This window comes from Ceratotherium simum, chromosome 1 (genome assembly GCF_057802395.1).
Source record: "Ceratotherium simum simum isolate JZ-2026a chromosome 1, ASM5780239v1, whole genome shotgun sequence".
Lineage (NCBI taxonomy): Eukaryota > Metazoa > Chordata > Mammalia > Perissodactyla > Rhinocerotidae > Ceratotherium > Ceratotherium simum.
Genome location: NC_141900.1, coordinates 37,656,404 through 37,663,327, shown reverse-complemented (window position 1 = coordinate 37,663,327; position 6,924 = coordinate 37,656,404). Strand labels below are relative to the sequence as shown.

The following is a 6,924-nucleotide window of genomic DNA, read 5'->3' as shown; positions in this document are numbered from 1 at the left end:
TGGGGAGGTTGTTGGTAGTGATAAAATTTTCCTGTCAGGGGTTTTACAAATAGACTTGCATTTATATGACTGTATATAGAGGTATAGATTCTGATATGGCTGCTTTTAAATTGTCTAAGTTGTTTACGTTATATTTACGTTGTTCAATCAATTACAAAATCATCTATTTCATTTGAAATATTAAGACTTCAGGAAAAATTTTCAATTTAACTTGAAGTGATTTACTTCTTAGATTGCTCAGAATGATGGCATCCCAGAAACACGGGCTTATCCATGACCTTGAAATGGTGTTTTTGTTTTGGTGAATGTTTTTAAAAAAAAAGAAAGAAATGAAAACCATTTACATCCATATTTCATGTATACACACACAAAAAAACAAATAAACAAAAACCCAGAGTGGTACTTAGGCGTATATGAGTTAAACAAATTCTGACTGAGTAATGACCATGGAGATTTTCCCCAACATTTAGAAAAGCTGTTCTCTAATGCAGAGGAAATAATATACCATGGTATCAACTGTCCTTTTCTGATAAAGGAAGAAACTAAGAAAGCATTATTTATTTGTTCAAAGAAACCAGTGTTATAGATGCAAGAAAAAACCCGACTCCCCCATTACTACTTCAAAACAAACATTTCAAACTTGATTTTCATTAGAATGTGGTTATTTCTTCACACTAATAAATCAGAACACCAAGACCCGGGTTTTATATGTATAATATATATATATAGCAATGCAAACAATTATTTAGCTTCATTTTCTGGACAGGAATGCCAAGTTCATCTCTCTTCATAAAAAGCAATTACAATTTGAGAACACTTCATATTTCCTCTTTTGCCAGCACCAAATCTACCTCTGAATCTTTCCATTTCCTGGGAAAGGTTAATTCTCCATTGCTGTCTGAGGCATCAATTATTCTATTCAGGATCAAGACCTCTGGCAAAGCCTCTTGGTTTGTCAGTAGCATCTCCTGTCTTTGATTTGCTATCATAAGATTCACTGTCAGATAAAGATTTTCTTTTTGTATCATCTTTTTCTTTACCAGTTCTTTGAGAATTAACAAATGTTTCAGTTAACTCTGGACAATCGAAACTTCCTTCAGGTTCCCAATATTGTTGGCATCTGTATTACCTTCCACTTTAGGAAACACCCCACCTTCCCATCACTACATATCGGTGTGTGCTTTTTCCAACACAAATTCTTCAGGCTTTGCTTCTTTGACTTTCCATTCTGTTTCTTTCCCATTTTTTGCAATGTGGTTTTATTGGAGGCCGTTTTTACCGCGAACTTGAAGAGCTATTATTCACCACCTCCAAGATGCTTCTAGGGTCTGCCGCATCTCCAGCCCCACACGCCTCAAGCTAGAGCTCCATTTTATTTTTAATTTTTATGTTACTGGACATTTTATTTTTAATTTTCATGTTTCAGGCTGTAAGATGCAGTCCCAGCATCCTGGCAAGGCAGGGCACGAGGGCTACCTTGGGTCTCACCAACATCTCTCCCTCAGGCCCCAGCCCCACCCTCTCCTGCCAAATCACACCTCCCTGCAGATAGCATCCAGTCATCGCCTTTCTCTGCACAGGCAGAAAAGCAGAATGGAAGTCACAGGACAAATGTCCCTCATATTTGGGGGGAGAGTAATAAAGGCACATCTTTGTGCATGAGAGGTCTCCCAACCCCTCCACACCTTTGACCCTCACTTTCACAAGCCTTCCTCCCTTGTCCTCACCCCAGAAGCTAAGCTCTACCCTGGTTTTCTCTCTGATTCCAGGAGGAAAGAAGTCAAAAGTGCATAAGGCTCGCCACTGATTGGACAAAAGACAGGAATTTTCTACATTTCACAGGAACGCCCACATACAACTGCTCTCCTTTTCTTATTAGGACATCGTTGGTGAACATTTCCTGACAGAGCTGCATGGGGAGTGACCCAGGGAATTTATCCTCCTTGTCTTTGACCTTGTTTTATCAAGGGACCACTAGTGGTGGAGTGACAAAGGTAAGTGAACTCCTAAGGCTACGTAAAACATATTCATAAGAAGGCATTTCTAGGCTGTATATCACAAGCTGCAGGCTAGAGCTGGTATAACAGTCTTTCTTTCCAGCATACCCACCATTCCGCACTAAAATCCCTCAGCATTTGGTAGCATGTGACTGTGCAAGAAGTGCAGGAAAAGATGCTATGTGCCTCCATTAGGCTGATATATTTTCTAAAAATATTTGCACCAAGGAGTTCCCCTGTATGGGCAAGAAGCTTTTAAAAGAGCATTTGCTAGGTTTTTGTCGGCTTGTGAAAGTAATGGAAGCTCAATTTTAGAAAAGCCCCAAAAGCAAAAGAAGGAAAATAAAAATCATATGTCATTCCACCTAACAGACACAACCAGTGCGAACATTTTGGGGTATTTCCTTTCAGCCGTGAGAGAGAAGAGAGAGAGTTACCACAATTGGGATCATATTAAATTATATATGCATTTTTTGTATCTTGCTTTTTTCATTTAACACTACACCATTCATATAACCTTCAACAAATATTTATGAATGAACCATTATAAATCAGAAGTGCACTTGTCTCTGAATATTATGGGCATTTTCCAATGATATTAAAGTCTTCAAAAACATGATTTATAAGATATAAAAAATATATATCTGTGTTCAAAAAATTTACTGATAAATAACAGATTAAATCATTCTCTAATTTTTGAACATACACGTTACTTCCTTTTTTGTAAAAGCTTTATTAAAGTATAATAAACTGCACATATTTAAAGTGTACAGTACGCTAAGTTTCAACCTGTGAATGTACCTGGGAAACTATCATCACAATCGAGATAATGAACATGAACTTCTACCTGGAATGTCTTTCCCTCTTTATTTGCCCAGGTTACTTTACCGAGATGTAAAACTGCACACGATAAAGGAGCTGACAAGGAACTGTGGTATGTACATGTGTCAGTCTCTGGGCTTGTAAAGCTAAAAGTTTCTGTAACATTTCTCCTAAATCTTTATCCTGTTCCTGAGGCAACTTTTGCTAATGACAAAATATATCACCTCAAATCATCAGTTCATTGTACATCCACAAAACTTAAGCTGATTTCCGATAGCTAACTACCATCTACTACTATCTCTTCTTTAAAAAAAAAAAAAAATACATTTTTAAATTCCATTTCTTATTTGTCTATCTCAGATTCCTAGAAGCAAACCAAATATAAAAGTCTCTGAGAAATACCCACTCTTTTTTTCCAGGAATCCATTTTCTATGGTATTCATGGAAACCTTCCATAGTACAAAGAGAAAAAGTGATTAGAGGCATTTTTGGAAAGTACAAGATCAATTCTTTCATCTAATTCCCTCTGGCCATAATCTTGAAGGTTTTATTCCTGTGAAGAGCTATATCTCTCACAAATGTGACATGGCCTCTGTTGTATGTGAAATTAAAATTGATTTTTCATTAAGTAGTAGAAGTTCACTTGTCATTAGTGCTAGAAGGAATATTAGCAACCACCTCCTCCCTTTACAGATGAGGAGACAGTGAGAAAAGAGAAATGACACATTTACAATGGTCTAGCACATTTATGGCAGAGTTGTGTCCCCTAATGCCAATTAAAGTATAATTTTCACTATTTCTCAATGCCTTTCTTTATCAACATTCCAACACTGATTAATGGTCTGCAAGATCCAGTTTTTAATTTGTTAATTTTGGAGCAACTGGGAAATGGAGAATTTTACACAATGCAGGCAAACGCAAAGAACAACATATTCAAATCTGGAAACCAGATTAATCTTTTGAAATAATCATTCATTGTATCCTAGGCTAGGAGAGCATATGCCCTGGAGAATTAGTACATGATACAGAACAATCGAATTCAATCTTTTCTTGTATTTCTGCTGAGACTGAATGGGGAGATTATCTGATTACTGCCTAGATTCAAAGCTATCCTTCAAATGTACTAGAACATAAGTCTATGACTTCTCTCATTTCAAGTATATTTTGGGCTTTCCACAAGGATTTCCAAATATGTATTATTTCTTAACTGAGTTAACATAGCCATCAGTATGGGAGGCCTCTGGCTTAACCAAGTGGAAAGTAAATCTATTTCAACCAGACCTGTCTTATTACCGTTCCCACTATCTTATTTTGGAGCTTTCTAACCACCCAGATATCAAGACAAGATCCATAATAATTTGTGAACCTCCACAAATTAAGAAACTCGTAAACCACCAGGGACAGTAACTTGGCACTGTCCCAAATGCTCATGCGAAATCTCATACACATCAGTCCCTTAGCGGTCAAACCTGAATTGCCATCCCAGTCCTGATGGGTAGGTCACCATTGGACTCCAAGTCAGATAGCAGTTTTTACAGATCTAACTACTGTTGCTCAACTGGGTGTCCATGGAAACTGAAATTGGTTTGTTGCCTAGAGAAGTGGAAAGAAAACCAAGTCATTTGGTTTCTATGTGGTTTCTATGAAGCTAAGAAAATTTTTTTGGCAAATGATAAAAACAAGGATGGCTAACACTACATGATTCCCTTGGTCAATTCCTGATCTTATCAAGAAATATTCTCTGTGTATATTACTCAAAAATATGAAAATATTCTAAATGAAGGAGTACCAGATTTGGGGGTTGATTCTTGGTTAGATTGGAAACAATCCTTTAAAAGAGTGACCAATATATGTAACAAAATCTAATAGGTTAAAAAGTCCTTGGAATCATTACATATGGAAAATGTTTCTCATCTACAAATTCAAGAGTTCCAAGTATGAAAGAAAAAGCTAGTATTTAATAAGGGCGGAGGAGACTGAAACACCTATTCATTAATCCTATGGAAATATTTGTCACTCATATGTGGTTTAGGGAATTGGGTAAAAATAGCACCTTCCTAAAAACTTGTTCATCTGGGCATGATCCTTTATCTATCTGAGCAAGTAAATATGACATAACAGTAGACAGGGGACTCATACAATGAACTCTCTGATAAACAGGGATGCAGAGGTGACAACTTGGCATGTCTTGGCATGATTTCACAGCATCTGTTGGCCTGCCATCAGATACAAAACAACTCCTGGCAGATCCCCTTTCTCAATGAATGCACAAAATTTGCCAGGCCAAGGAAGATGGTATGCATGAGTTACAACCAGAGTTGGCCTGACCTCAGCTGTTCAGTATTTAAGATAATTAATGCTGTTTTTTAGCTTGTCTTAGAATGCTTTAAGAAATACCTATAAAAATTCAACTTCAGAAGGGAAAAGTCAAAATTGGTTTTATCCATGAGTCACAAGCTAAAATTGTGACACAGGGGCCAAGTAGGGAATGAAAATCAATGTATGGAACTGAGCAAAAACAAAACAATAGCACTAGTGTGATGATAAACATCATTGACACACAGGCCCAGGGTCAGGAAACAACAGGGAGTAATGACAACTGTGTAAACTGGAACACATTTCTTCTCAAAAGGGAACAATCACTGCTCCACTCTAGCATTTGACGCCATGTCTTCAGATATTTCAGAGGAGGCTGGGTTTAGTTTGCCCACATCTTGCTGGAGTCCCCACAATGATCTACTTATTTAAGGAAAGAATAGTAGGGCCGGCCCCGTGGCTTAGCGGTTAAGTGCGAGCGCTCCGCTGCTGGCGGCCCGGGTTCGGATCCCGGGCGCGCAGGCGCCGCTTCTCCTGCCGTGCTCAGGCCGCGTCCCACATACAGCAACTAGAAGGATGTGCAGCTATGACATACAACTATCTACTGGGGCTTTGAGGGAAAAAAATAAATAAATAATATCTTTAAAAAAAAAAGGAAAGAATAGTAAAAGGGATGTGGACACAACTAACTATAAGAAATTCATAAATCACTAAAATTTCTGTGTAATTTTGTATAAATCACAAATTTGTAATTTGTGAAAAATGTAATTTTTTACAAATTCACACACTGATAAAAATACACGTGTATGTGTGTGTATAAACACACACACACACACTCAGAGTACATGGCCTAGAGGTAAAGGAAAGCTGACTTGGTTAATACACAAATACCTGAACCATGGGCTCTGGGTCCAGTGGGGGAGGAGGAAAATGTTTTCCCGCTTCTCTTTCTTCCTTCTTGCTCCTAAACCACCTCTTATATGTGTTTTGGCTTTGTGTTTGGAGTTTCAGTCATCAAGAGGTTACAGTGAAGGAGCACATGGGGTGCTAGCTCACTTCCCCTCTGCCTGTAGAAGAGTTATTTCATTATAAACCATCCCATGTCAGTCATATTATTTTCCAATCCCAAATCTTTCCTGGCTTCTCAATACTTGCAAACCATAGTCCCAACTCCTTGTTCAGGCTCCAACAAGCTTCCTACATGTGTTCTACTGCCATGTGCACCCTCAGCTTTCACTGGACCCTCCTCTTCACAGTCCCTGTGGCCTGCTGCCAGATTGTCCTCTTCTGCCTCTGTATGATGCTTTCTCTCTGTTCTTTTCCATCGAACACCTACTTATCTTTTAAGATCCACTTAAAATGCCTCCTTCTGTATGAATCCCTCCTAAACCAGACCAGTCCAAGGTGAATTCTCCCACCTCTAAATTTCACATGAAATCATAATAACAATGGTGGTGATCCTAGCCAACATGTGCCAGGCTCTGTACTAAATGCTTTATTTGCCTTTTTTCATTTATTCCTGTGCCTGATTCTCTATAAAACAGATATTATTACTCACCCCCCATTTTACAGGTGAGAATCTGGGAACCAGAGATGAGAAAAGAAAAGTAGATCTCTTTCTTGATAGAAAAATAACAGGGAGTGATCTCATTGGACAACTTAGATTATTTGCTCATCCCTGAACCAATTACTGTGGCCAGGCCTTGAGTCACATACTGATGCTATGGGGGTAGGATAAGCCAAACCCCAAATCATAATGACTGATGTCAGAGGGGAGGGGAGAGTCCCA

General features: G+C 38.3%; 1 pseudogene; it reads right to left on the bottom strand.

Annotated features, from left to right (window-relative positions):
• Positions 1-741: 741 nt before the first annotated feature.
• Positions 742-2,984, bottom strand: LOC101399819 (chromobox protein homolog 3 pseudogene; annotated as a pseudogene).
• Between the last annotated feature and the right edge of the window lie 3,940 nt (positions 2,985-6,924).